Genomic DNA, 9870 nt, shown 5'->3' with positions numbered 1-9870 from the left:
CTCTTAAAGTAAGTAGAACAGCACCTTTAATACAGCGCAATAGCCTCCGCAGTCTGTAAAACGATTACTTGTTCTCGTTCTCCTTAAACCAACTGCCCTCCCTCTTGCCAGGAGGCACCTGCTGCCCTTAATGAAATTTCATGGAAAATCCCCATTGTAGGTTAATCTCCACATCAAGGACTCTCCAGAGAATAAAGCAGGCAGAAGACCTGTCATTAAGCAGGTCAGTAATCCCCGCGCTCACTGGAGTGGGTTACATTGTATCTTGGAGGTAATTATGTTTTCCGCATACTGCGTTACATACTTTACTACCCAAAAATGGGCTTATATTTTAGGCGTCTGCTGGAAGGCTGTTAATGTCAGACAGTGTTAGCTGTAGAAAGAAAAAGAGCAAATTCGATACAGATAATACCGTTATTGGCTAGTGAAGTATGATAGATTGCAAGCTTTGGGGACGATTTGGGTTTTTTCACTGGACTATTAATGCAGATTTCACTTTACTGGGACGGTAGTGGCTAAATGGAACAGCCTCCCATCAGAAGTGGCAGAGGTTATTTTTACAAATACATGGGACAGGCATAAAGCTATGCTGGAGCTAAGAGGAGACCAAGGACTGACAGGGTCCGAGTCTTTATTTCAGGAATAACGGGCTGAGTAGATGGCCGAATGGTTCTTATGTGCACTAAATTCTATGTTTCTATGCTTGTCACAGGTGGCATGTCACAGGTTAATCTTACATACAGCAGATCATGTAAGTTCTGTAACCCTTTTGCCAAAAAGTGGAAAAATTATGCAGATCTTCAAACCTTTAATTTTTCTTTTTAGCAAAAAATGTAATATAAATCTCTCTGCACTTTTATTCTCTTAAGATCAGTACCATGGACAGGGTAACATTTCGTGGACACTTAAGTAATCTTCCAAGCATTAGAGAAAGAAAACACGAGCCCAATCTGTTTAGCAGATCCCACGTCTTACATCCTCCGGGGTAGAACAAGATTAGGAGAGCCGGCTCTGTCCTGGGGGAGATGATGAATAAATATTATCAGAGAGAAGACGGGCGGAAGAAAATGCAGAACTCCCTACAGGAATAAGCGTGTGTGCGTGTACGAGATTTCAGGCTGCATCACAAACGGACGGGCCTTGCAAACAAGCATTTTAACAACAGATTTGGCTACAGCAGCAGCACATTACTATTATTACTATTTATTTTATATATAGCGCCATCATATTCTGTAGCGCTGTACAATGGGTAGACAGGACATAGCAAGTAGTATGTAACATAAAAAATTGACTTACAGAGACAACCGGTGAGGAGGGCCCGGCTCAGAGAGCTTACAATCTAGAGGATGAGAATAGGTGCAAATATAACCCCCAAATATCTTTATAGTGTGCAAAATAACTCACCTGTGCTTCTAGTGCTAGAGGTAAACTCACCAGCTCGGTCATTAAACACCAAGGGGTAGGGAGAAAGTGTAACCTTGAGTTTGGAGAATATGGGGTTAACCTGGTGTGTGGTTTATGAGGGCTCGAGAGTTAACACGGTAGGGCAATGGAAGGCACCCGGCGAATTTTCCTCCCAGCGGTTCCGTTTTGAAGGTGCTGTTCCACTTTATGGAAAGGGTTTGTGCATTCAGCTTTACTAGGAATGAGGTTTTTAATGCTGTATTCAGTTACAAAAGTATTAAATTCAAAGATTTAAAGAGTGATCCGACCTGTATTTATAGACTAATATCAATGCAGGGCTAAACATCACCGTAGAAGGCCAATTCTGCCTGGGATTTAAAGGGCATCCCTCGCCCTCTGGCACCTGAGACAGATGCCCCTCTTGCTCAGTGACGGACCCCCATAGATGGATACTTTTTTAACGAGTTAAAACAGGTGGCATAAAATATACATCGTGAATAGGGTGCATGTATTTTAATCTTAGTGCTTTACTTTTAGGAAAAACATTTATTTTGTAAGATGAGTAATTATAATATTTACAAACTCTTTTATTTTATTCTCAGCAAAAGCAACATTACTAAAGAGGAGCTCGTTAGTCTCTAGCGAAGGCAGCTCTATAGCAACACAACGTTCTTTCCCTGTCTGCGTCTCTGACCCCAAGGACTCGTAGTAAATGTTCATAACATTGTAGAACATAATCTGTTCCGCTCGGTTTATAAGATAACTTCACTGGGCAGTTTTTCTCATCTGTAAAATAGATTAGAACTCCTAAATTGTAGCAGAATATTGATATCAATTGGTTTATTCACTGTATAAATCCAATAAATGGTGCCGGCGTCATGGTTAACACGCAGAATCCAGCTCCTTGTTTCAAATTCTGCTGGAATATTGAGAAATGTGAATCTTACGTGTAATCTTTTTGCATGTTGTATTTTTATTTGTTTATATGAAAGCACAGTACATACACCAATTATCGTATGACGGTTAATGTGATCATAGTTATCTTAAAAATAAGACAAGACCAAGAAGCAAGTATGGTTTGAGGTTTTTACAGCAGGAATGAAATCGGCAGACCAAGTTGCCCTTATCCATGTTTGTAAGGTTTAGAAGATTGCTTTAGTACTTTGCATACTGTATGCAGATTGGGATTGGCATCATTAAGTCTGGGAGGAACCAAGCCAGGTGACCATTAACACGATATATAATAACAGGATCCAATTTACCATACTAAAAGCACACAAAGGATCCAACCCTGGTGTAAGTGTTGCATAAAGTTCTTGTTACATGTGTTGAACTAGAAGCGAACGTGGTGGTAGTGGCCTAGAAAGTGTATTTATTAAATGTTATCAATTAAAAGCAAAGACTTATCCTTTTGTAAAAGATCTCGGACTCATGAGCTCATGCGCCGTTTCATGTTAGGCTTCCAGAAGGCAGTGCTGACATCTAGTGTTATTATGTGGAACTTCACGTTCGTAATCAGGTAGTAGAACCCTCATTTTTTATATAAACATTGTGGGTCAAGATATTTCAATTGATGTTGAATACATTTATGAAAGCATGATCTGGGTAGTAAAGAGCAATAATTTCATTTCTTTTGTTTTAATCACAAGATTTACCAAAATATTGCAAGCTGCACTTGTGTAACTATACAAAATATATAATAAAATGGTAAATTGAAAAAAATATGCATTTGTCTCCCTGGGTGAGTAATGTTATTTTTGTTTAGGTCATAGCAGAATATTCTTTTTATAACATCCGGTAGTAGCGTAAAAGCTTTTTTCAGTGTGGAGCAGAGTGGTGCCGATACAAATGCCCGTTATAAATGCCATTGCTCTGTCAAGAAGGTTGATGTTTAGGAGATGTCTCTGCTCTCTAAAGCGGCCCATTTGTCTCCATAGACTACGTCAACAGGAGCCGCATTAAAGACACAGAGGGGCAGTTGGGGGGCAGTTAGAGCAGCGCCCGAGGTAAATATGTCTCTGATCATACACATAAAGCTAAGTCCTTACAGATCACTTATGTTTCTAGGAAAAAGAATCAGAGGCTGTCTCTTTAATGTAGAGTATATGTGTGGTATAACTGAGGTTTCAGCGCACACTGCAATACGCTGGGATATTGTGATGGATATGAGATTATTATCGGCAACACATGCAGCAACTTGACACATATTCTGATAATTAAGCAACCGGCTTATTTTCTTTTCCTTTTCGAAGTTGAATCTCAAGGGCTTGGCTCCGAGCTACAGGATGAACGTGTTTGTCAGCATTCTCATTGTGTGAGAAGACAGCCTTCAGTAACTTGGTATAAAAGTAAGACGTAAACACTAAAAAAAACACTTTTTTGTGCACAGGTGCAACTGCAGTTCCAGAATCCCAAACAAACACGAGACCCTTCTGTTGGTGTAGAGGGACAGAGAAGTAAGTTCAAGGCGTCCAACAGCAGACAAACGTCTACCTCTTTACCCCCATCTTGCTCTGCAATAGCTAAAGGCAGAGGATGTATCTGCACATGGGCTCCAGAATCTGCAGAAAGCTTGAGATAGCCCACTGCCTTTTACACCGACACCTGGTCTTGAGTCATGAGTATGACATCATATACAGACCAAATACACTGTGAACTCACAAGATCAGGCCCTTTTCTCCTTCTGCATCAGTATTTCTTGAATTGTGTCATAGGTAAAGTTGTATTCTCCCACCAACAAAATCTCATGGCATAGTATACAATAGTAGCTCTCCCCACCGCCACTCCATTTAATTACTGCCTATGGAGTGCGCTGAGTAAAGACGCTCGCCCCAAGCAAAGAGTTCAAAGCTAGGCAGTGATGCAAATGGAATCTGCGTAGATTAAGTGTATCTAGTCTACAGGAGTAAGTTGTTTACTGGTTAATGTATAGTAATGTTTAATTTTTCCTTGTTCTTGTGGAAACTAGCAGCCCAATCTAGCCTTCAGTTGGACCCAGCAATATACCCAACATGCAGATGACCATGCAAATCTAGAGGGGGGCTTCTTTTTTGTCTTGTGCCATGAAAGAACTCAGAATTATCTGGTCATACCCACATGAACCAAGAAAAATCAGCAATAAATGGTATACCCCAACTGTAAACCAAAAAGATGCTTTTCGGTGATGAAATACTTACACCGACCACTAGGTGGCACACTTGAAATATGGTACTTACCAAATATTACCAGCGTGATGAGAGAGAGAATGTGTTGTTACTACAACTAAATTAGTTATATTACCATGGCCGGTTATGTGTTTTCTTGTCACTCCAATTTTTAGGAAAAACGTTCTTTACATCGGTTTTGGCCCTCCTCACCTGTCAAATGGTTATGTTATTACTTGTTATGCCACATTTACCCATTGTACAGGGCCAGCGTTTTCATACGTACTCAGACATTTGTAATAAGTAATTTACTTCCAATGACTTCACTGTAATAGTGTGCTTTAAAACACAAAGTAAAAAAGTACCACTGATCAGAAAGGAGACGCGCAGATACATTCAGACCAAGACGCATTTGCTGCTGTAAAGGACAAGTAATGAGACGCAGGGTTGTGCTGAACAGTAAAGTAAACCTTCTCCAAGATCTGTTGCCCGTGACCTCTTAAAGCATCTTTTGAGCATCTAATACAGTGGTGTTTGTGCTGTAATGAAGGTGTACGGCGTTCTAGAAAAGTGCTTTTATATTCTGCTCCAATAAACTCCCTTTATCTGCAGACCTGGAAGCCGCCATTGTTGTCGGCCATGTGATATTTTGGGGGAATTTTCCTGCTCAAACACCACACTGAGCTGATTTGTTTATGGGAAGGTTAACAAAGATTCGTTTGTCTAATGAAGTCACTTTCCCATAGACGCTCATTAGCTGGAGCTTTCCTCCCCGTGATTAAGACTATTTTTAACCACAAGGTAGTATAATATGGAGGCAGGGTATGTAACCTGTAGAGTGGACCAATATACACATTATATGAAGCGGCCTAAAAACTTAATAAAACATGAAATGTTGAGTTGTTCCACAGAACACAGGACACTCCAGCCATCCCATGCACTTTAACAATAATGATACCAGTAATAACAATAAATATTTTTTTTTATGAGTTCCTGTTTGGAAGCGACACAATCCATAGCAGGTTAAGTAAAGACAAAGCAAAGGAGACGTGGATTCATTACAGTAACAATCAGTGAAATGTTCTTGCCGGCTTTGCAAACCATTATCTAGCGTCTAATAGGAACAGTCAAAATACGAGCCACAGTTATATTATAATCTTAAATCTAATAGATAAAACAATACTAGTGCCGAGGTTCAGAGTTTACAAAAGTGGTAATGTCGCCATAGCAACCAGTGGAATACAGGGAGCTCACGAAGGCTTGATTGCAGAATACGCATTTTTAACTGCAAAGTTCATTTCTGGAGGCTTTTGTTATCCGCACAATCCCGATTTACTCTTGTTTTACATCCCTTCTTCACCTACCTTTCTAGTTATGTCTCCTACTGAAAGAAAGCGAATTCACACCCAAAAAATGATTTCTACATTAGAAGAAAAGAAAAAAACACTCCCCTGTGTTGGTACAGAGAACAAAATAAGGGATACACTTATAAAGAGGAAAGAAATACATAAAAGCCTTAGCCCAAAATATTTTTTCTTACAGCGACTAATATAAATACCACAAAAACTCAGGAACAATGTGTGTCCAAGTATAACACGCAAGTAACACTTCACCCAAAAGTATTAGGAAAAAAATAAGTACGTGTGTGTCATGCGCACACCTGACTCCAGGTACACACATTCACATACACAAACTCACATGTACACTAAGGACCCCCTGCCAGCTTACCTACCTTTGTAGGCTCCGGAGGCTTTTCCTTGCGGCACAGCAGCTGGTGATTGGTCTGTTCTCCCGCTCCCTCGCCCCGTGCTGCCTGCGTCTGAATGCTGGAACTCACATCACACCCTAGCGCTCAGCCTTAAGTCAGTGTGCTGGGACTGAGGGAACGCTGATGGAGACGGCTCTCATCACTACCACCGACCGATAGGCAGTATTGCAGCCACGGAGTAAAGGTACGTCTTATTTTTAAGGACTCGGGTATAATATGCACCCTCATCAGTATTTCTGTAAATTGCACATATTATACCCAAGATTTTATGGCACACTCCTAATCGTATAACATTGGCCAATTTGCTTATAATTAAAAGCACTCAGAACTTAATTGTGACGCACTCCCTCGAGTGATTTATTCATTGGAAGGAGGTCAAGCTTTAAAAAGAACCATTGACCCGTACACAGCGCAGAATGCACATCACCACATGGCTTGTGTCTGCAGTGAAAAGGCTTTCTGCTGACCCCAAAAACTACATACACAAAACAAATGCTAGGTCAGGACATGCTGTAAAAAGGACTGGCAGGAGCTGGCATATAACACCATTACTCCCTTGGGAAGCAAGCAATTTCCCCTTGATAGAGGTATATTCCACTCCACCCAAGTGTCCCACTTTAAGAAAAACAGTCCTTTTGTAGGAGTTCTGAATGTTTAGTTAGCACATATGTATCACAGCAGCCCTAAAAGTTACAATAATGTGTAAATACGAAAATAATTAGAAATGAAGCTTCCACTGCCACACATGCCATTTAAATTGAAGTCTCATCAGTCATCACGGTAGTCAATGGATACGGCCATCGCTCAAATACAGCGAGCTCTCCACTGGTGAGAGGTAGGCAGTCGGAAGCGATCTGTCGCAGGTATCCGTTTATTCCCAGCTGAGAAATAAAATCTCATCGCTGTTTAAGTAATAATCCTCAGTGGTTGGGGGTAAAGCACATAAAGAACATCACACCTGGACATACGATTCTGGTACATAACAACTTTATTAAACAAAGAATACATCATCATCGACACTTACTAATAACAGCAATGGTTTTTGTACCCAGGGAGCAACTGGTGCTTAGTTAACCCCTTCGTGACAATTCAGTGTGGCCAATAAAACCATATATTTTTGAAAACCGGACACCCCAGGGTATTTCAAATGCTGGTATTTCATCTATTTCCATGCACTTATTCTACAACCAGCCGTTGTCAAAGTTTGCTGTAGTATTTTTGTGCGTATTTTTCCCACACACCTACTTTATGTATGAATTTACAGCTCCTGGTATGTGTCTTCAGCGACATCTCCCGAGTACAGTGATACATGCATGGGTTTGTTGGGTTGTTTGGGGTCTAAAAAGCCACGTTTAGGACGTGTGCATTTTTCAAATTGGATATTAGGCATGTGGTCATCCTTCTCCTTGTGTTAATTGGGACATTGTTGAACCCGGCCAACTCAATTTACCCCATCAAATCACACCTTTTTTTTTTTTTATTTATTTTTTTTTTTAAAGTAGACACCCCATTGACATTTAACATGCCAGTATTTTAACCCTTCCATGTGAGAACATGAAGCACTAATTTTAGGACTCTCTCATAAATAAATATTTAAAAAAACAAACAAAAAAAAAAACATTTTTTGAAACTGGAAGGTTCCCCTGATGGTGGGAAATTATTTTTAGATGTTACCATTTTTTTTTACACATTTATTTCACTAATTACATTAGAAAGCTGGGCTCCAATGACTTTCATGGTTGAATGCAGTACCTGCATTCAACCTGCAAGTGGAGCCAGCGTTCTCAGGAGAGAACTCTTCAACTTTTGTTTACAGGGCGCACCAGCATCTTACGAGTGGCAAAAATCACTTGCAACGGCAGTTGTGGCCGCTCTCCGGAGGCGTCACAGCACCTCCTGGGGTGGGTGTTCACTATCGAGGCATTTCAGCGACACCATTGAAGCTTAGGAGGCGATCAACGATCCTAAACTCTTGTAAAACATACAGTGTATGGCAGATGTTGACGCCCCTCATGCCGATCTCGCTGGGTGCAGAAAGCGATGTACGCGCCATCTGAAGTCACGACGGTCCTGGCACGTCAATTGTTAGCCTTTGCTTTCACGTGACGTGCCCAGACCGTCAATTGTCATGGAGGGGTTAAAGGTTTCAAAGTGTGCCTGGCTCAACTACCAGCCCGCATTTAATTGGTAAAACAGGCAAAAAAAGCAATTCAATTTAATTTAAAAAACTAAAGAACAAATGGTAGAAAGAGAGAGAGAGAGAGAGAGAGAGAGAGAGAGAGAGAGAGCACCAAAAATGTATGAGAAGCCCCCAAAAGGATTTTAATTCATGTTGCGCTGTGCAAAAAAAAAAACAACAATCTATATAAATGATCATATAAATATTTATATATTCGATGTGAAAAATGTAAAGATACATGTGCCTTTGAGCAGACCTTGGTGTCAGGCCCTCCAATTCTTCTTAAAGGCAGAGATATGGCTCCAGCTCCCTCTCTATTCAATATAAAAGGCCAATGCAGGGATAAAAGGTTGGAGAAGGCCCTGCATAAAGCATAATTTAATGGGTAAACTGAATCAATCTCAGCGGTTTAACTATACATTATAAAGGGCCAGCCAAGCGCTTCTAAGCTTCACACCTGCATTATAGTGAAGTCAACGAGCTTAAAGCAACGCTCCTTTTTGTAAACGGATCCCTCACGGCACATAAAATCACAGCCCGCTAAATTGCACAATAATCATTGACTCTACCCCTAAAGAAAAATAAAAAGCGGCTACCGTTTTCCAGCACCCAAACCATTCGCTTGCGGAGCGGCGCGTGTCAAGAGACAACGCACCTATCGTACAAAACAGCACCCGGTGTATAACACAACACGAACGCGTGTCTCCATTCCAAAATTCGCTTTCTCAAAGTTGACGGCTCAGTAATCTGACGCGCGTGAATGGCCGTCGTCGCTGACCAATGTCAAAATTGTTAACTCCACTGTAAAAGTGTACTGCGTCAAACAGTAATAGTCTTTAGAGTATAGAACTCTGACAGGTCGCCGCATGCGCAGAAGGGGAACGCTGAAGGAAAAAAAAATAACTTTATTGAAACGGACATGACTTACCGCAGTGGTGTGCGCCATACCACATTTGACATAATCAATTAGCAGCTTATCCTATAGACAGTAGCAACATGTTAGCTAGAACAGTGAAACAACTATGTCATAAGCCATCATCTCATAATACATTTAATCAAACAATCGCATGTGACTTACTCCCTCGTCTTATTGTCTTCTCTACATGCACGTTCAGTAGTTGCCTGTTTAGTAATTTGACGTTAAGCTATGATCCTTGGCGCACAGCGGCCTTAAGTTTCACTTATTTCAAATAAAGATTTGAATATAACAAACAAAAAAAAATCTACGTCAGTGACCGGAACTTGCGCATGCGCGCGTGCACCAATGGACGTATCAGAAGACGGAATTTACGCAAGCGCGGTGTGACGAAAGTGGTAAGGCGAGGACTGCGCGTGCCTGCCATGACGCAGGCTAAGGTGGGGTGCTGCGCATGCTC

The 9870-nt window shown here is 41.0% G+C and overlaps 1 long non-coding RNA gene across 1 annotated transcript; it reads right to left on the bottom strand.

Moving 5' to 3' along the window:
- Positions 1-842: 842 nt before the first annotated feature.
- Positions 843-9229, bottom strand: LOC128497425 (uncharacterized). Its single transcript, XR_008354314.1, has 2 exons — positions 9150-9229; positions 843-1016 (listed from the first exon to the last, which is right to left on the bottom strand). It is a non-coding gene; the product is annotated as an uncharacterized LOC128497425 (long non-coding RNA).
- Between the last annotated feature and the right edge of the window lie 641 nt (positions 9230-9870).

The sequence above is a fragment of the Spea bombifrons genome, chromosome 5 (assembly GCF_027358695.1).
Source record: "Spea bombifrons isolate aSpeBom1 chromosome 5, aSpeBom1.2.pri, whole genome shotgun sequence".
NCBI classification, from domain to species: Eukaryota; Metazoa; Chordata; class Amphibia; order Anura; family Pelobatidae; genus Spea; species Spea bombifrons.
The sequence above is the reverse complement of the archived record's forward strand: the minus strand, read 5'-3'. Positions and strand labels throughout refer to the sequence as shown.